Source organism: Ursus americanus, chromosome 4 (assembly GCF_024610735.1).
Source record: "Ursus americanus isolate L20-20 chromosome 4, mUrsAme1.1.p, whole genome shotgun sequence".
NCBI lineage: Eukaryota > Metazoa > Chordata > Mammalia > Carnivora > Ursidae > Ursus > Ursus americanus.
The window spans coordinates 2106459-2128181 of NC_142130.1; positions in this window are offsets into that span (position 1 = coordinate 2106459).

Below are 21723 nucleotides of genomic sequence, written 5' to 3' on the forward strand. Positions count from 1 at the left end.
CTCCCGGCACCAAAACGCTGGTACCCAGGCTCCCGCTTCCCGCGCCCTCACCTCGGCTCGCCCCTCAACTCTCAGCACAGCAGGGGGATCGGGTCTGCTGGCCTCCTGTGTCTTAACCCTAACCCTAGGTCTGCCCCTCAGGGGCCCCTCCCAAGGGTCCTTGTGCCGCTACACCGGGGATCGGGAACCCCAAGCCCCAGAGCCAGACTCACCCTGCCGCAACGCCGCCACCCGGGCCGCTAGGGGTGCGCTGGTCATTCAGGGCGGGAGAACGGACAGGGCCCTGGAGAAACCTGTGACATTTGAAGCCTCCCATGCCAAAATGCAGGGGCCCACGCTCCCGCTTGGCAGCACCTTTACCTCTGGCAAACCACCTCTCTCTGCCCAGCCAGAGGATTGGGCCAGCCAGCCTCCTGGGTGCTAACTCTAACCCTAGGTCGGCCCACAAGGAGCCCCTCCCAAGGGGCCTGCCCCCGCAATGCTGGGGATTGGGGACCCCCGAGCCCCAGCGCCAGACTCACCTTGCCTCCCCGCTGACACCGGGCACGCTGGGGCATCACTGTTCATTCAGGGTGGGAGAACGGGCAGGGCCCTCGAGAGCCCGGCGAACTTTGAAAGCCCCAAGTCAAAACGCTGGTGCCCAGGCTCCCGCTCACCAGCACCTTTACTTCGGCCCGCCCCTCCTCTCACAGTCTAGCTGGCATATCGGGCCTGCCGGCCTCCTGGCAGCTAACTCTAACCCTAGATCGGCCCATGAGGGGCCCATCCGAAGGGGCTTGATCCCGCAACACCGGGGATTGGGGACTCCCGATTCCTAACGCCGGACTCACCCTGCCGTCTCTCGTCACCCGGGCTGCTAGGGGCACCGCCAGTCATTCAGGTCGGTTGAAGGGGCAGGGCTTTCTGAGCCGCGGGACATTCGAAGGCCCCCGGAGCCAAACCGCTATGGCCACGCTCCCGCTCACCAGCACCCTCACCTCAGCCCGCCCCTCCGCTCGCCCCACAGTGGCGTATCGGGCCTGCCGGCCTCCTGGGGGCTGACCCTACCCTAGGTCGGCCCCCGAGGGGCCACTCCCATGGGGACTGGCGCCGCAATGCCTGGGATTGGGGAACCCCTAGCTCAGCGCTGGAATCACCCTGCCACCCCGCCGACACCAGACCCACTGGGGTATCGCAGGTCATTCAGGGTGGGAGAATGGGCAGGGCTCTTGAGAACCCAGTGACTTTCGAAGGCCATCTGTGCCAAAACACTGGGGCCCATGCTCCCACTCACCTGGGCCCTCACCTCAGTCCGCCCCTCCGCTTGTCACACAGCTGGCAAATTGGGCCTGCAGGCCTCCTAGGGGCTAAACCTAACCCTAGGTCGGCACCAAGGGGCCCATCCTAGGGGCCTGGCGCCCCAATGCCTGGGATTGGGGATTCCCGAGCCTCAGCGCCAGACTCGCCATGCCTCCCCGCCACCACCCAGGCTGCTAAGGGTGCCGCCAGTCATTCAGGGTGGGAGAAAGGGCAGGATCCTCAGACCCCTGGCGAACTTCGAAGGCCCCCATGCCAAAACGTTGGGTACCACGCTTCCACTCGCCAGCGCCCTCACCTCGGCGCACCCCACTGCTCGCCCCACAGCCATTGTGTCGGACCTGCGGGCCTCCTGGGGGCTAACCCTAACCCTATGTCCGCCCCCGAAGGGCACTCCCAAAGGGCCTGGCGCCACGACGCCAGAGATTGAGGACCCCCAAGCCCCAGCAATGTACTCAACCTGCCCCTCCGCCACCACCCGGACCACTTGGGGCACCACCGGTCATTCGGGGAGGGGGGGAACGGGCAGGGCCCTCCGAGCCCCCGGCGACATTCATAGGTCCCCCGCGCCAAAATGCTGAGGCCCATGCTCCCGCTCTACAGCGCCCTCACCTCGGCCCGCCCCCCCTCTAGCCACACAGCTGGCAGATCCGGACTCCTGGGCTCCTCGGGGCTAACCCTAACCCTAGGTGGGCCCCAGAGTGGCCCCTCCAAGAGGCTTGGCACCGCAACGGCAGGGATTGGGGACCCGCAAGCCCCAGCGCCAGGCTCACCCTGCCGCCCTGGTGCCACTTGGGCTGCTAGGGGTGCCGCCGGGCATTCAGGGCGGGATAACTGGCAGGGCCCTCAGAGCCTCTGGTGAAATAAGAAGGCCCCCCACGCCAAAACGCTGGGTACCACGCTACCGCTCGACTGCGCCCTACCACGGTCAATCCCTCCACTCACTGCACAGCCGGCGGATCGGGACTGCTGGCCTCCTGGGGGTTAACCTAACCCTAGGACAGTCCCCAAGGGGCCCCTCCCAAGGGACCTGGCGCCGCAACACTGGGGATTGGGGAAACCCAAGCACCAGTGCCGGACTGACCTTGCCACCCCACTGCCACCCGGGGAGCTAGGGGCGTCGCCGGTCCTTCATGGCGGGAGAACGAGCAGGGCCCTCCGAGCTCCCTGCAACATTCAAAGGCCCATCGAGCCAAAATGTTGGGGCCCACGCTTCCATTCGCCAGCGACCTCACCTTGGCCCACCCCTCCATTCGCCACAGAGCCGGTGGATCGAGACTGCCGGCCTCCTGGGGGATAATCCTAACCCTAGGTCGGCCCCCAAGGGGCCCCTCCCAAAGGGACTGCCGCCGAACGCCAGGGATTGGGGACCCCCGAGTCGCAACACTGGACTCACCGTTCCGCCCCGCCCACACCAGGGCCGCTAGGGTACCGCCGATCATTCAGGGCGGGAGAACGGGCAGGGCCCTCCCTGCCCAGGTGACCTTCGATGTCCCCCAGCGCCAAAACGCTGGGGCCCAGTCTCCTGATCGCCAGCGACCTGATCTTCGACCACGCCTCCATTCGCCCCAGACTGCGGATCGTGCCTGCCGGCCCCCAGGAGCTAACCTTTACCCTAGGTCGGCCCCCAAGGGGCCCCTCCCAAGGGGCCTGGTGCCACAACACCTGGCATTGGGGACCCCTGAGCCTCAGCGCCAGACCCACCCTGCTGCCCCGCCACCACTCGGGTTGCTAGGGGAGCCGCCACTCATTCAGGGTGGGATAATGGGCAGGGCCCTCCGAGTCCCCGGCGACATTCGAGGGCTCCCGGCGCCAAAACTTTGGGTACCACCTTCCAGCTCGCCAGTGCCCTCACCATGGCCCGCCCCTCCGCTCACTGCACAGCTGGCATATGGGGCCTGCCGGCCTCCTGGGGGCTAACCCTAACCCTAGGTTGGCCCCAGAGGGGCCCCTCCCAAGGGGACTGGTGACCAAAGCCGGGGATTGGGGACACCCGAGCCGCAGCGCCAGACTCACCCTGCCACCCCGTCGACATCGGGCCCGCTGGGGCGTCGCTGGTCCTTCAGGGTGGGAGAATGGGCAGGGCCCTCGAGACTCTGGTGATTTTGAAGGCCATCCGCGGCAAAACGCTGGGGCCCACACTGGAGCTTGCCAGCGCTCTCACCTCAGCCCGCCCCTCCGCTCTCTGCACAGCTGGGGGATCAGGCCGGCCTGCTTCCTGGGGGCTAACTCTAATCCTACGTCGGCCCCAGAGGGGCCCCTCTGAAGGGGCCTGCTGCCACAACGCCAGGGATTGGGGACCCTCGAGTCGTAATGCCGGACTCAGCCTGCTGCCCCGCTGACACCAGTGGTGCTAGGGCATCACTGGTAGTTTTGGGCGGGAGAACAGGCAGGGCCCTCTGAGCCCCGGTGAACTTTGAAGGCCCCCAGCACCAAAACGCTGGGGCCCACGCTCCGCTCGCCAGCGCCCTCACCTAGGACCGCGACTCCATTCGCTTCAAGACAGTGGATTGGGCCTGCCGGCCTCCTGTGGGCTAATTCTAACCCTACATCTGCCCCAGAGGGGCCCTTCCCAAGGGGCCTGGCACTGCAACGTCGGGTATAGGGAAGCCCAAGCCTCAGCACCTGACTCACCCTGCCGCCCCGCCATCACCTGGGCCACTAGGGGCGCCGCCAGTCATTCAGGCGAGAGAACAGGCAGGGCCCTCCAAGCCCCCGGTGACCTTTGAAGGCCCCCCCACTCCAAAACGCTTGGGACCACGCTCCCGCTCGCCAGCGCACTCACCTTGGCCCGCCCCACTGCTCGCCGCTCAGGAGGCAGATTGGGCCTGCTGGGCTCCTGGGGGCTAAACCTAACCCTAGGTTGGCCCCTGAGGGGCCCCTCCCAAGGGGCCTGTCGCCGCAACATCGGGGATTGATGACCCCCAAGCCCCAGCACGGGAATCACCCTGCCACCCCGCTGGCACCCAGGCCACTAGGGGCACCGCCGGTCATTCAGGGCGGGAGAATGGGCAGGGCCCTCCGAGTCCCGGTGAATATCTAAGGGCCCACGCACCAAAATGCTTGGGCCCATGCTCCCGCTCACCAGTGCCCTCACCTCGACCCGCCCCTCTGCTCCCCAAACAGCCAGCGGATCGGGCCTGCCATCCTCCTGGGGGCTAACCCTAACCTTAGGTTGCCCCCCAAGGGGAACCTCCCAAGGAGCCTGGCGCAGCAACGACAGGGATTGGGGACCCCCGAGCCCCAGCGCCATACTCACCGTGCCGCCCCGCCACGATCCGGGCCGCTAGGGGTGCTGCTGGCCATTCAGGGCAGGAGAACCAGCAGGGCCATCCAATCCCCAGGCGACCTTCCAAGGCCCTCCACGCCAAAATGCTTGGGCCCACGCCCCAGCTCGCCAGCGCCCTCACCTCAGCCTGGCCCTCCGCTACCGCACAGCTGGGGGATCATGTCTACCAGACTCCTGGGTGCTAACAGTAACCCAAAGGGGCCCCTCCCAAGGGGCCTTGCGCTGCAACGCATGGCATTGGGGACCCCCAAACCGCAGTGCCAGACTCACACTGCCACCCCGCCACGACCCGGGCCGCTAGGGGCGCCACCGGTCATTCAGGGCGGGAGAATGGGCAGGACCCGCCGAGCCTCTAGGGATGTTCAAAGGTCCCCTGCGCCAAAACGCTGGATAACATACTCCTGCTCGCCAGCGCCCTCACCTCGACCCACTCCTCCGCTCGCCGCACATCTGGCACATCGGTCATGCTGGCCTACTGGGGTCTAACTCTAACCCTAAACCCTAACCCCTAACTTTAAACCCTAAACCTTAACCCCTAATCCTAACCCTAACACATAACCCTTACCCTAACCCTAACCCTACCCTAAACCTAACCCTAAACCCTAATCCTTAAATCCTAAACCCTAACATTAACACTAAACCCTAAACCCTAACCCCTAACCCTAATCCCGAAACCCTAAACACTAAACCCTAACCTTAACCACTAACCCCAAATCCCAAACCCCAAACCCTAAACCCTAACCCTACCCCGACCCCTACCATACCCCTAACCCTACCCCTAACCCTACCCCTTCAGCTAACCCTACCCCTACCCCTAACCCTAACCCTAAACATAACCCTAACCCGTACCCTAAGCCTAACTCTACCCGTACCCTAAACCTGACCCTAACATGTACCCTAACCCTAACCGTAACCCTAACACGTACTCTAACCCGTACCCTAACCCGTACCCTAACCCTAACCCTAAACTGTACCCTAACCCGTAACTTAAACCGTACCCTAAACCTAACTGTAACACTAACAAGTACCCTAACCCATACCCTAACTTTAACCCTAAACCCTAAACACTGACCCTAACACATACCCTAACTCGTACCATAACCCGTACCCTAACCCTACCTGTACCCTAACCCTAACCTGTACCTTAACCGTAACCCTAAACCCTAAACCGTAACCCGTACCCTAACCCTAACCAGTACCCTTACCTTAACCTTAACCCATACCCTTACCTTAACCTTAACCCATACCCTAACCCATACCCTAACCCACACCTAACCCGTACCCTATCTCTAACCCGGACCCTAACCCATACCCTAACCCATACCTAAACCTAACCTGTACCCTAACCCGTACCCTAACCCATACCCTAACCCTCAACCGTACCCAATCCCTATCCCTAACCCGTTATGTAACCCGTACCCTAACCCTAACCCATACCCTAAGCCGTACCCAAATCCATACGCAAAGACTTAGCCTAAACCGTACCCTAACCCGTACCATAAACCGTACCCTAATGTGTACCCTAACCCATACCCTAACCCTAACCCGTACCCTAAACCTAACCCGTACTCCAACCCTAACCCTAACCCTAAACCCAAACCCTAAACCCTAACCCGTACCCTAAACCCTAATCTGTACCCTAACCCATAACCTCTAACCTGGAACCCCTAAACCCAACCCTAACCAGTGCCCTCTCCTTACCCTAACCCTAACCCCTACCCTCACCCATACCCTAACTGTAACCCATACCCTAACCTTAACCCATACCCTAATCCATACCCTAACCCCGGGGATTGGGTACACCTGAGCCCCACCATGGGACTCAGCCTGCCACCCCTCAGGAAACCATGCCCCTTGGGGGGCCGCAGATCATCCTGCGCAGGAGAACTGGTAGGGTCCCCCTGAGCCCCCAGCAATCCTCAGCGGCCCCCTACACCCCAACCCTGAGGCCCACGCTCATCCCACCCCACGCCTTCCCTTCAGCTTGCCACCGAGTTCGTCGCAGAGCCGGCAGATCAGGCCTGCCGGGTTCCTGAGGCCTAGACCTGACCCTAGGTTGGCTGGGTAGGGCCACTCCCTGGGGCCCGGTGCCGCAGCCCCAGGGACTGGGGACACCTGAGCCCCACTGCAGGACAAAGCCAGCCAGCCCGAAGGAAACCGTGCCCCTTGGGAGGCTGGAGAGCATTCAGGGCGGGAGAACCAGGAGGGCCCCCAGCGCCCCCGGCGAACTTCGGTGATCCCTAAACCCACCCTTGAAACCCATGCTCACCCCACCCCACACCCTCACCTCACCCCGCGGCGGAGCTCGCCACATACTGGGCAGATCGGACCTGCGGGGTTCCTGGGCCCCAACTCTAACCCTAGCTCATCTGTGGAGGGGCCCCGCCCCAGGAGCCTGGAGCCGCAGCCGCGGGGATTCAGGACACCTGAGCCCCACAGCAGGACTCAGTCTGCCACCCCGCAGGAAACCGTGCACCTTGGGAGGCCATACAGCATTCAGGGTGGGAGAAGCAGGAGGGCCTTTCTGAGCCACACGCTTGCTCTTCCTGAGCCACCAGCGAACTTCGGTGGCCTCCCGCACCCCAACCCTGAGGCCCATGCTCTATGGGAGGCCTCCCGCACCCCAACACTGAGGCCCACGCTCTATGGGAGGCCATAGAGCATTCAGGGCGGGAGAATCAGGAGGGCCTTCATGAGCCACACGCTTGCTCTTCCTGAGCCACCAGCGAACTTCGGTGGCCTCCCGCATCCCAACCCTGAGGCCCACGCTCACCCTCCCCACATCCTCACCTCAGCCCGTGTAACTAGCCATACAGCCAGCAGATCGGGCCTGCGGGGCTCCTGGGCCTAACCTTAGCCCTAGGTCGGCTGTGGGTGTGGGGGCCTCCCCAGGAGCCTTACACTGCAGCCCCGGGGAATTGGGATACCTGTGCCCAACCGCAGGACTCACTCAGCTTGCCACCCGACAGGAAACCGTGCCCCTTGGGGCTCTACGGAGCCTACAGGGCACGAGAACTTGGGGAGGCCCCCGGAGCCCATCCCCATCCTTTGGCAGCCCCCCATGCCCCAACCCTGAGGCCCATGCTCACCCTCCCCCATGGCCTCCTCTCAGACCTCCACAGAGCTCGCTGCACAGCTTGCAGATTGTCCCTGCCGGGCTCCTGGACCCTAACCCTTACCCTAGGTTGGCCACAGAGGGGCCCCTCCCCAGTGTCCTGGCACCCCACTCCGGGGGACTGGGGACACCCAAGCCCAACCGTAGGACTAGGCTGCAACCCACAGTAAACTGTACCATTTTGGGGCACAACAGAGCATTCAGGGCAAGAGAATTGGGGCACCCCCTGAGAGCCCCTTCTGGTGAACCCCAACCTTTGTGGGCCCTTCCGGATGAAACCCGAAGGCTCACACTCACCCGCACTTGTGCCCTCATCTCACTCGGCCTGGGAGTTCTCTGAGCACTGGGCAGTTCGGACCTGCTGTCTCTTGAGGCCTAACCTAACCGTGGGTCCTATGCTGAGGGTCCCTCCCAGTTTGCCTGCCTCCAAGGCAGCAGGCATTGGGCTCACCTCTGCACGACTAGAGGACTCAGCCTGCCCCACAGCAGGAAACTGTCCATTTGGGGCTGCAGCAAGGATTCATTGGAAGATCGGAGGGCCCCCCTCAGCCCATCCCAGGCAACCCCCACTTTCAGAGATCTCCCTGGATCCAATTAGTAGCCTCACACTGACCTTTAAACTTGCTCTCCACAGAGATCTTTTGAAATTCTCCACACTTCCAACCGATGGCATCATCCAGCTTCAGTGCCTTACCCAGATTTAGGTCTTGAGATGGATTAAAATGGGAAGTCATTTCACTGATGATGACGTACTGGTGACCAAAAGATACATGCATAAATGCTTCATATCACTTGGCTTCAGGGAAATGCAAATCTAAACCCCTATAGATGCCATATCACACGAGGCTGAATATCTACAAATAAGAAGACATGAAACTATACATGTTGGAGAGGATGTGGAGAAACGGGAACCCTCTTACACCCCTGTACGAATGCAATCCGGCACAGCCACTCTTGAAAATGGTACTGAGTTTCCTCAAGAAGTTAGAAATAAAGCTACCCTATGTCCCAGCAATTGCACTACTGGGTGTTTACCCCCAGAGACAGAGGTAGTGAAGACGGGACACATGCACCACAGTGATCATAGCAGCAATATCCATAATAGACAAGCTGCGGAAGGAGTGCAGATGACCATGGATAGATGAATGGATAAAGAAGATGTGGATCATATATATAATGGAATATTACTCAGCCATCAGAAAGGACGAATACTTACCATCACACCGACCTGGGTGGAGCTGGAGGGTATTATGCTGAGTGGAATAAGTCAATGAAAGAAAGACAATGATCATATGCTTTCACTCCTATGTGGAATATCAGAAACAAGGAAGAAGACCATAGGGGAAGGAAGGGAAAATAGAATGGGAAGTCATCAGAGAGGGAGAAAACCCATGATGGACTCTTAACTATCACAGGAAACTGATGATTGTTGGAGAAGAAGTTGGGGGCGGGGGGTAACTCGGTGAGTAGCATTAAGGAGGTCACACGATACAATGAGCACTGGGTGTTACACACGACTGAAAATTTATTGAAGACTACATCTGAAACTAATGATGTACTGTAAGTTGGCTAATTGAATTTAAATTAAAGAACAAAAGACCTCAAATAAACAATCCTAAACATTTGTATGGAACCACTAAGGATTCTGAACAGCCAGTGCAATGTGGAAAAGAAAAACAAAGCTGGAGGACTCACAATTTCAGATTTCAGGTTATACTACAAAGCTGCAGTCATCCTAACAAGACAGTACGGCACAAAAATAGACACAGCGACCAAAGGAACAGGATACAATTTCAGACAGAAACCTACAATTATGTGGTCCATGAATCTTCCACAAGGCAAGCAACGATATCAAAAGGGAAAAGGACAGTCTCTACAACAAATGGTGTTGGGAAAACTAGACAGCTACGCCCAAAATAATGAAATTAGACTGTTTTCTTACACAATACAGACAAACACAAAACAGTTTCAAGACCTCAATATGAGACCTGAATCCGTAAAAATCCTACAGGAGGGAAGACAGTAACTTCTTGACATGGACCATACCAACGACTTTCTGGACTGTCTCCTGAGGCAAAGGAAATGAAAGCAAAAATAAACTATTGGGAATACAGCAAAATAAAAAGTTTCCACACGGCAGAAGAATAATGAAAATGTAAAAATAATAAGACAACCTACTCAAAGGGAGAAGATATTTGCAATGATCATATGCAATAAAGGGATAGTGTTCAAAGCATATACAACTGATACTACTCAGCCCCCCCCCCCAAAAAATAATCCAGTTAAAGAATAGGCAGAAGACATGGACAGACATTTCTCCAAAGAAGAAATACAAATGGCCAACAGTCCCGTGAAAAGATGTTCACCATCACCCATCATCAGGAAAATGTAAATCCAAAGGACAATGAGGTAATACCTCAAACCTGTCAGAATGGCTAACATCAAAAGCACAACAAAGAGCAGGTGTTGGGAGGATGTGGATGAAGGGGAATCCTCGTGAACTGTGGGTGGGAATGCAAACTGTGGTGGCCACCGTGGAAAACAGTATGAAGGTTCCTCAAAAAATTAAATATAGAACTACCCTACGATCCTACAATCACAATACTCGTATTTACCCAAAGAATAGGAAAACAGGAACGTAAAAGGATACGTGCAGCCCTATGTTTCTTGCACCATTATTTACATTATCAGAATATGGAAGCAACCCAAGTGTCTGTAGAAAAATTGACAAATGAGATGATAGATGTGTGTATTCACACACACACACACACACACACACACACACACACACACACACAATGGAGTATTACTAGGCTTGAAAAAGAATGAAACCTTGCCATTTGCAGCCACATGGATGGAGCTAGAGAGTATTATCCTAACTAAAATCAGTCAGTCAGAGAAAGACAAATCCCATACGATGTCACTCTAATGGGGAATTTAAGAAACAAAAATAAATAAATAAATAAATAAATAAATAAATAAATAAATAAAAGAGAAAAAGGAGACAAACCAAAATACAAACTCTTAACAATAGAGAACAAACGGATGGTTACCAGAGAGGAGGTGGATAGAGGGATGAGTAAAATAGATGAATGGGATTAAGAGGACACTTTTCTTGATGACCACTGTGTAATATATAGAATTACTGAATCACTCTATTGTACATCTGAAACGAATGTAACACTGTATGTTAGCTCTAATGGAATTAAAATAAATTTTTAAAAAGATTTTTTTTTTCAGGAACCTCTTTGAAAAAGCTTTTCCTGTGCAAAGACATGCCATGGATGAACTAAGGCATAGAAATATGTAAAATAACATTCATTTTTAAGTTCAGAGCTGTCCACTAAAAGTGGGGAGACCTTCCCTGAAGAAGACTTAGGGGAGGGCAGTCCATGCTGAAAAGGGAGACATGGCTCTCCTGATTGGGGACCTGCAGCCCCCTTCCAGGGCAGGGCATCATCCTCGCATCACACGAGATCCATGGAAGTGTTCCATCAGGGCCAGATGTTTGTCTCAAGAAGGCTACCCTGGCATCAGACTGCACAGGGCACCAGGGATGAGGGCCAGATGGAGGACTGACAATACCCCGGAGGCCATGGGGCAAGAGCAGAGGCAAATGACCTTGAAGATGATGATGAAAAGCAGGAGGTGGCAGCATGGAGCTGGCCTGAAGTACCATGGGAGCAGTGCCCACAGCTACACTGACTGGGTGCCTTCTGTGCCCAGTGTGGCTGACTTCAGTGGGCTCCAGACTAGACCTGACCACAAGTCTAGGAAGTGTGCACCACCCCCGGCCTCCTCTCCCCTTGCAGCTGCTAGGAATCACGGTCACAGACCCTGGTCAGCTTTCGTGGAAACCAAGCAGTGGCTCCCCCGCACGCTGCACCTCTGGTGGTGGTCCAGTGCGACCCTCGTGCCTGGCCAGACACTGATGTCTACCTGTCTCCACACAAATCCACAGACAGGAGGGTGTCCCTGAATTCCACAGCACCTGATGAGACAGATCCACAAAACCCAACACCCAGTGGGTCACTCGGGACCTCACCTATGTTCATGGAGCTCACCATACCCTATTTCTGTCACTTCCCACAGAAAGCCTGTTTCTGATCCCCCACAATACCATATATCCTTGTTGCTGACTTGTAGTCATGCCATGAACCCACATGGCACCTTTCTTTAAGTGAAGGCTATGCCTACACCTCCTAGAAAATATTTCTAATGAAGTACAAGTCCATCAGGACTACGGTGTGAACAGTAGCACAAAGCCTGCATGGTAGTAGTCAGTAATTCTAACAAGGGTTAACCCCACCCCCATCTCACAAAACCTTCCTCCGTCCCATGGAACTCATGGTCTGCCCTCAGAAAACCCTCCAGGAAACAAACCTTTCATCTGAATGCTCTCTTCACCTTCTGCTTCAAATCTTGTCCAACCACAATGATATGAAACTAGAAATCAGTCAAAGAAAAAAATGGTACAGTCAAAAATAGGTGGAGATTGGGGGGCCTGGGTGGATCAGTTGTTAAGGATCTGCCTTCAGCTCAGGTCCTGATCCCAAGATCCTGGGATTTAGCCTGGAATCAGGCTCCTTGCTCAGCGGGAAGCCCGCTTCTTCCTCTCCCACCCCCCTGCTTGCGTTCCCTCTCTCACTGTCTCACTCTCTGTCAGATACTTAAATAATCTTAAATAAATATGTGGAGATTTAACAACATGCTACTGAACAACCAACAGTCAAAGAAGAAATAAAAAAAAATTTAGAAGTACCTTGACACTGATGAAAAAGACAACTTACAAAAAAATATGGGATGCAGCAAAAGTAGCTTTATGGGGGACATTCATAGAAATTCAAGCCTTCATCAATCCATGAGAATGCTCTCCAATAAACAACCTGATTTATGTGGTAAAGAAGTAGAAAAAAAAAACAACAAACAAAGCTCCAAATTAGTAAAAATAAGGAAATAACAAAAAGGAATGCATAAATAAATCCAACGGAGACTAAAAAGACAAAAAAAAAAAAAACAATGAAAATGAGAGTGGCCTTTTTTGGAATGATAAACAAAACTGACAAACTTAGCTAGACTCACCAAGAAAGACAGAGGACTCAAATACAATCAGGAAAATAAGATAATGGATTCCTGCCTCATATCAAAATCAAAAGAACTCTTCAACCTTGAACACATCAACTTCTTGCAAGCCACGACTCTAAAGGCAAAGGAAATAAAAGCAAAAATGAACTATTGGCACTTCATCAGGATAAAAATCTTCTGCTTGGCAAAGCAAATGATCAAAAAACAAAAAGTCAACCTATGGAATTGAAGAAGTTATCTGCAAATGATTTTACAGATAAAGGGCTGGTATCCAAGATCTATAAAGAACTCCTCAAACTCGACACCCAAAAAATGGGCAGAAGACACAAAGAGATACTTGTCCAGAGAAGACATACAAATGGCCAACAGACACATGAAAAAATGCTCCACATCACTTGCCATCAGGCAAATACAAATCAAAACGACAATGAGATACCACCTTACACCAGTTAGAATGGTTAAAATTAACAAGGCAGGGGGCACCTGGGGGTCAGAGCGGTTATGCATCTGCTTCGGCTCAGGGTGTGATCCTGGCCTTATGGGATCGAGCCCCACATCAGGCTCCTCTGTCATGAGCCTGCTTCTTCCTCTCCCACTCCCCCTGCTTGTGTTCCCTCTCTCGTTGGCTGTCTCTATCTCTGTGGAATAAATCAATAAAATCTTGAAAAAAAATTAAGAAGACAAATAAAAAAAGTCAGAGAGGATGTGAAGAAAGGGGAGCCCTCTTACACTACTCGTGAGAATTCAAGCTGGTACAGCCACTTTTGAAACCAATATGGAGGTTCCTCAAGACCTTAAACACAGAGCTATCCTACGACCCACCAATTGCACTACTCAGTATTTACCCCATAGACACAGAGTAATGAAAAGAAGGGGCACCTGTATCCCAATGCTCATAGCAGCAATGTCCGTAATATCCAAACTGTGGAAGGAGCCAAGATGTCCTTCAACAGATGAATGGACAAAGAAAATGTGGTTCATCTATACAATGGACTATTACTCAGTCATCAGAAAGGATGAATACCCACCATTTGCACCAACGTGGATGGACCAGGAGGGGATTATGCTAAGTGGAATTAAGTCAAGCAGAGAAAGACAATTATCATATGGTTTCACTCCTATGTGGAATGGAAGGAATAGCATGGAGGACATTAGGAGAAGGAAGAGAAAAGTGAAGGGGGGGAGTGAGAGGGGGAGATGAACCATGAGAGACTACTGACACTGGGAAACAATATGAAGGTTGCAGAAAGGGAGGGGAAGGGGAATGGGTTATCCTGGTGATGGGTATTAAGGAGGGCACCTGTTGGGGCGCCTGGGTGGCACAGCGGTTAAGCGTCTGCCTTCGGCTCAGGGCGTGATCCCGGCGTTATGGGATCGAGCCCCACAACAGGCTCCTCCGCTGTGAGCCTGCTTCTTCCTCTCCCACTCCCCCTGCTTGTGTTCCCTCTCTCGCTGGCTGTCTCTATCTCTGTTGAATAAATAAGTAAATTCTTTTTAAAAAAAAAGAGGAGAGCACGTGTCATAATGAGCACTAGGTGTTATATTCAAACAATGAATCATGGAACACTACATCAAAAACAAATGAAGTACTGCAGGGTGACTAACATCATTTTTAAAAAAAGAGAAAGATATGAAATCCATACAGGAATACTGTCACTATTTGCAAAGGACATGAATTCCGAAAGATTCCACACACACAAAAAAAATCTGTTAGAATAAACAAATTCAAGAAAGCTGCAGGATGTAAAGTCAGTATTCAGAGACCTGTTGTCTTTTTTTTTTTCAGATTTTATTTATTTATTTGAGAGGAAGAGAAAAAGTACGAGCAGAGGGAGTGTCAGAAAGAGGGAGAAGCAGACTCTCGCTAAGCGGGGGCCCAACACGGGGCTCGATCCCAGAACTCTGGGTTCATGACCTGAGCTGAAGGCAGACGCTTCACCTATGGGGCCACCCAGATGACCCAACTTCTTGCATTTCTGTATACTGATGACACACTTTCACAAAGAGAAATTAAAAAAGCAATGCCATTTACAACTGCATCAAAAAAAAAATCTAGGAATAAAAGTAACCAAAAATGAGAAAGACAGTACACTCAACACATGGCAGAAAAGAAATGAAAAACACATGTGTCGAGGGGGGCAGGATGTATGGGTCAAAGATTTGGAAGGCAACACAAACAAATGGAAGCTTACGCCATGCTCCTTAACTGGAAGAGTTAGTTATGTGAACATGTCCATTGTACCCAAAGCAATCGACAGATGTGATGAAATCCCTATCTGAATTCCAGCGGCATTATTCGAGGAAATAGAAAATAGTCCTCAGGGGCGCCTGGGTGGCGCAGTCGTTGAGCGTCTGCCTTCGGCTCGGGGCGTGAACCCGGCGTTCCGGGATCGAGTCCCACATCGGGCTCCTCCGCTGGGAGCCTGCTTCTTCCTCTCCCACTCCCCCCTGCTGTGTTCCCTCTCTCGCTGGCTGTCTCTCTGTCAAATAAATAAATAAAATCTTTAAAAAAAAAAAAAAAGAAAAGAATATAGTCCTCAAACTTGTATGGAATCACAAAAGACACCAAATACCCAAAGTAACCTGGAGAAAGAAAGGTGCAGTGAACACACTCCTGGATTTCAAGCTAGATTACAAAGCGGTTGTCATCAAAACAGAATCGTACTGGCATAAACACAGACACCAGGTCAGTGGAACAGAACAGAAAGCTCAGAAACTTACCCACATGTAGATGATTGTAACTTACGACACAGCAGCAGAAGATATGCCATGAGGGAAGGACTGTCTCTTCAGTGAGCGGTAACAGGCAAACTGGACACTAAATGCAGAAGAATATAACTGGGTCACTTTCTTACACCACACACAAAATTTTTAATAGATGAACGATTTGAACATAAGACCTGAATCCATAAACCTCCAAGAAGACACAGGTACTAAGTCTCTCGACATTAGTTTTGGCAAAGAGTCTTCAGATCGGACATCAAATGCAAAGGCAACAAAAGCAAAAATAAACAAGTGGAACAACTTCAAACTGAAATCTTCCACACGGCAAAAGAAACCAGCAAAAACTAAAAAGGCCACAGACCCAATAAGAAAAAAATATCTGTGAATCATATGTGTGAGAAGAGGCTAATATCCAAAATACACACAACACTCATACAAATCAAAACAAAAAAAAAACTGTATAAAAAATGGGGGGTATATGTGAACAGATACTTTCTAAAGATGGCACACAGGGGCCAACAGACAGAGAAAGTTGTTCGACATCACTTAATATCGTCAGGGAAACATCATCAAACCCACAATCGGCTATCCTCTCACAACTGTTGGAACAGCAATTGTCCCAGAGACAGACACCAGGTGGGGTCAAGGGTGCGCAGATAAGGAGACACTGTGCACTGTTGGTGGGAATGGAAATTGGTGCAGCCACTGTGACAAAAGGTATGGAGGTTCCTGAAAAAATAAATGCAACTACCACATGACCCAGTAATGGCTCTACTGAGTATTGATTTGGAGAACACAAAAATACTGCCTCAAAAAGACAGATGAACTCCCACGTTCACTGCAGCATTATTCACAAGAACCACACATGGAAACACAGAATTTGGGGGCCTTATGCCAAGTAACTGAGACACAGAAAGACCAATACAAGATGCTCTCATGTACATTCCATGTGGAATAAACAAATACTGAACGCATGGATACTGAGAGCAGATTGCTAGGTGCCAGATTTGTGGATGGGGTGGTAGAAACGGGTGAAGGAGGTAAAAGTCTCAATATTTGAATGAGAAAATCCGACAGTCATGAAATGTTCTGTCCAGCGTCAAGAGGTATAGTTTTCCCTGCTCTTTGAAAGTACAGGGCTTCTGAGAAACCTTGCACAGCAGAAATGGTGTCAAGAAGGAATGGCCATTAATTTACCCGGAACAATTAGATAGTGTCCTCAGACTCCAAAATTCCTTCTCTTTGGCTTTTCTTAGGCCTTAGGACAAAAGTTTCTGACGGAGATACAGCATAAATGAATATAAAGCACAGCAGACGCTCACAGACATAATTCAAAGAGCTGGTGGCTGGATTCAGAGAGCGGTTCCCAGGGAAGGAGCTGGTTGGGGTGCACGCCGCCTCTGTCGTGCTTCTCCCCAAAACAGATGCTGAACGCGATTCTCACTGTTCACCTTTTTTCATAAGAGGGAAATCCTCTTCAGTTGTCTTCCTCTTACTGAAGCTGGGTAATAACGTAGTTCTTTCAAGAAAACCCAGTGTCTTACTGTGAACGTTTAAAAAGTGGGGGATACTTGTACTTAAGCATTGATGAGGGAGGAGATGTGAAAGGTTCTCCCAGACACAAACCTCAGCAGATCCACTGGGAAAGGCACCTTCCTCAGCATGCGGAACACGGACTACCTCCTACCCCCTGAGAAACCCTCTCCTTCCCCTCGATCAGGACAACCCACAACAGTTGGGAGTTACCCCAATTCCTCTGTCTCCTGCTCCTAATAGCTAACCCATCAGCAAATCCTGTGAGTTCCATCTTCAAAATGGAACCAGAATAGGTCTAACCACTCCATCCAAGGCCACCTGTCTGGTCCACAGTGCCTGAGTTCCTGGAAAAGTTTTGTCATTGACCTGCCTTGCCATCTTCAACCCTCTGTCATCTGTTCTCAACACTGTAGCCAGGATGGACCAGTGAAACAGGGTCTCATGGGGTTATAGCCCTGGAATGGCTTTCTGTCACCTCTCTGAGGTCATGTCCTAAGCTGCCTCCTTTGGCCACATGGCCATCTTGCTTCTCCTGGACATACCTGAAATTCTCCTGCCCCAGAGCCTTTGCACGTGCTTTCCCTTCTGTTAAGAATGCTCTTGATGTGTTCTCACTCACCTTCGGAGAAGTCTGAATTGGAGTGACAGGAACAGAAGATGAGGCTGTGTGTCGGGTGAGGCTGGTGGCCCAGAAGAAGGTTCTCTGCCAGCTCTCCGCCTGTGCCTCCCTTGTCCTCAGCCAGGATCTTGCACACAGCCCTCACCTGTCACAACTCTCACCCAGGAGACCCACAGCCACCCCTGTCCACACCCTGCTGCAGAATGCATTCAGCTCTCCTCTGGGACCCCTGTCAGCTTTACCCAGACCTGGAACTCCCCTGTCTCCTGCAAAGCTTCCGGATTCCCCCTCTGCTTCCAAAATCGCAAGGCTTTCATGAGAAAGCTATAATGCTAACAAATGAAAGTTCGCACCTGCTTTCCCCTTCTGTTGCCTCTCTCTCCACCTTCTTTCCTACCTGTGCAAACTGTAACATATCAGTGGAACATGAACATGCTCTGAGACCGGAATCTTTCATTGCAGCTTTCTGAGGACTCCTTATGTGATAAGAAACTAGTGTATCCTACAACAGGGTGTTTTACAACTCTCATCTATAGAATAGTACAGCCCAATTCACTACATTTTTACCTCACTCTTCATGAAGCAGAACACTTTTTCCTTTCTTCTCTTACTTAAATTCCAGTTCGTTCACATACCATAGAATATTCACTTCAGGGGTAGGATTTAGTGATTCCTCATCTCCATACAGTACCCGGTGCTCATCACAAGTGCCCTCCTTAATACCCCTCACCCATTTAACTCTTCCCCCCACGCCCCTGTCCTGCAGCAACACTCAGTTTGTTCTCCAAGTTTGAGTCTATTTCCTTGTTTGCCTCTCTCATCACCCCTCCACTCTGTTCATCTGTTTTCTTTCTGAAATTCCACAAGCGTGAGAGCATAGGATATTTGTCTTTCCTCAATGATTTTGCTTAGCTTAATACACTCTAGGTCCATCCACATCCTTGCAAATGGTAAGATTTCATTCTTTTTGAAGCTGGGTCATATTCCATTATATATATGTATCCCACTTCTGCTTTATCCATTCATCAGTGCATGGACTTTGGGATTATCTCCATAGTTTGGCTTCTGTGGACATTGCTGCTATAAACATCATGGTGCATGTACCCCCTTCGAATCCGCATTTTTGTATCCTTTGGGTAAATACCTAGGAGAGCAATTGCTGGATCATGGGGTTGTTCAGTATTTAACTTTTTGAGGAACCCCCACACTGTTTCCCAGACTGGCTGCACCACTTTGCATTGCCACCAACAGGATGGGGGGGTTCCCCTTTAAGCAGAACATTATCTGCTATCAATTTCATAAGAGGAAACAAAACCTCTGGGAGATGCACCCAGGGTCAGGCAAGCAGTTGCAGACTTCACCCCAAGGCTCCTGAGGCCAAGCCCCTTGAAGCCACCAGCATGCCACTATCCAAAAGAATTCCCAGACTCTCCTTCTGACTCCACCACCAAAGAAACTACAGAGAGAATATGGCACCTCAAAATATCGAGATAATACATTTAGTAAAACTAGAAAGTCAAGCTCAACTTTTAAACAGGAACAGGCCGCTTTGGATAATTTTGAATTTTCCCTCCACCCTAATTTTAACTCTTCTGATGAATAAACTAATCAATGATGAAACATCACCTTTGTCAAATGACATCATCCAAATCTGTATCAGATGAAAACAGCCACCTAACTCTAGATGCTGGCCACTCAACTATATCGTAGGCCCAATTGAATAAACACTGTTAGATGAAGGAACAAATTAGATGTTACAAACAGGCACAGAGTGAATCTCACCTTCCCTTTCTAATAAAAGAGGGTTCCTAGGAAACAGATGGTCAGAATACATTTGTAAGCAATAAATGGACAGAGAAATTGTGATCCCCTGCAAAGTTCTACCTGCAGAAACTCTAAGTAATTCTTGCACCAAACCCAGAATGCTGACAGCTACTTCAATTTTAATTTGTGGCTCAACTAGAGAAAAGAGAAAAGCCCAGGAGGTTTTGGGATAATGAGAGGTTTTACCTCCAGCCCTGACATAGATAGGACATTTTGCCAAACATACCTGTGCTTTCTCTGAACACTGGTGTCCTGTGACAAGCTGCCTCGCTGACTCCGATGCTGACGTTCAAAACGTCGGGTGTCTTGGAGCCAGAGCAGAGAAGTGCTGTCAGCTGTGGAGAAGAAGGCACCTCTGACCTACAGCCTGCACACCTGCTTTGGTTTTTGGGCGAAGGGGCAACACATACTTGTTGTTTAGCAGTAATTATCTTCATTCTCAATAGACCAATGACCTTGCCTTTTCTAGAAAGCAGACTTACTCTTCTAAAGAAACTCTCAATTCGTCCATTCCCAAGGCAACTAGAGTGGGGTCTGGTTTATGCCCGCCTCCAGGCCCCCACCTGGAGGATTTTCCTGCATGATTCTAATAGCCAATTACCACTAACCCTGGGGCACACGGGGCATAATACTGAAGTTGGGGGACGGCTCTGGGGCATGCTACTGCCACACCTGTGCCTGGGGACCGGGCACACCCTGCTGAACTCAGGATACTGCTCAAGATGCATCACCTGCACTGTGTCAGAGAACTGAATGTGGGGATTGTGTGAGGTTCTTACCCGCACTCTTCCAGGGGAACAGGGGAAACCCTGAAATTCTGCAACCCATCCCACAAACCTCAGATGAGTGGGTGCCCTGGAGTTCACGGGTATGGGGAATAAGGTCAGTTGAGGACATGGGGCAGAAGAGACTTTAAAGGGAAAAAGAAAACTCACCTGAGTCCCCACAATGAACCCTCTCCACATGCCCTTCCAGAACCCTGCCTCCCACCTCGGGCGCACCCTACCCCCGGACCCCCACCCCAGTGCACGCTGCTCACTCACCAGCAGGGATCTCCACAGGGCAACTTTCTCTCTCTCAGTGCCCCTTCTTCTGCCCCAAGTCTGCAACCCACTGCAAATCTGGGACTGCCCACAGAGACATAGCTCCACCCCCAAGCGGTGAATGGTTGGGGAGGATGGTACCTGAGCCCCTTGGACGCTGGGCAACCCGCCCTCAAGCCCCTGGAACCCTGAAAGTGCAGGAGGCCCAAGAGGCGCCTCCTCTACCCAACACCCAGCACAGGCATGGGTGGGGTCATGGGCCGGGGCCCCCCCCACAAACCTGGCCCCTTCTAGGGACCCCTCTAGCTGCAGACCAACCTCAGAGTTCTGCCCCTTCCCTTTCTGCACCAGCCCTCCCTGCTGGGGTGTGCCTGGTTCTGGGCAAGGTCAGTGGCTCTCAGACCCTCCAAGGATTGGGCTTTAGGAAATGCAATATTTTTATGCATTTTCAGTATGTACATGTCAGTATGACTTTAATCTTATGGGAGCCAAAGAGGTTCTTTATTTTTTCTTATCTTCATGTTGGCATTTTTGGTTATTGTTTTCTTCTCGAAGCAGATGTACAACATGTGCTTGGGGCAGAAATAGGGCCCATGCTTTCAGGTTTTGCCCAGTCATTTTGAGCCGGGTAAAATGTTAAAGGATAGCTTCCCTGGGAGCCCAGGATCAGGGCCCACAGATGATATAAGATAAAAATTACTTTTATCATTATAATTACTACTAAATAGAGGAATTTGAGACAAAAGCACCTTTCACAAGAGTACCAAGAAATCAAAATGTTACCCACAGAAGGCTGCCTGCTCCATGGTCAGCACAGGTAACAGAAGTGTTCACAGTCTCTGGACTCCTGCCCTTCTCTTGCCCAAATCTCTAAAGCACACAGAACACTTAAAATCAGAATTGTAGAACTGCTAGACACCTTAGAGATGTCTGGCACCATTCCCTTGGACTGCAGAATAAAACACAGTAGCTCATTGTCACAAACTAATTTCAACATGAAGTGCCCCCTGGATGCCCTAAGTTCTTTCTCTGCAAATGTTGACTAATGTAAGTCACAGTCATACCATTTAAAAACTACGATGGCTGGGAAGTCATCGTAGGTAAGGGAATATTTTAGCCATGTTTATAAGCATTGGCTCACTTTGTAGAAGAGGCTGAGCTGAGTGTTTTTAAATACTATTTCAGGTACAAG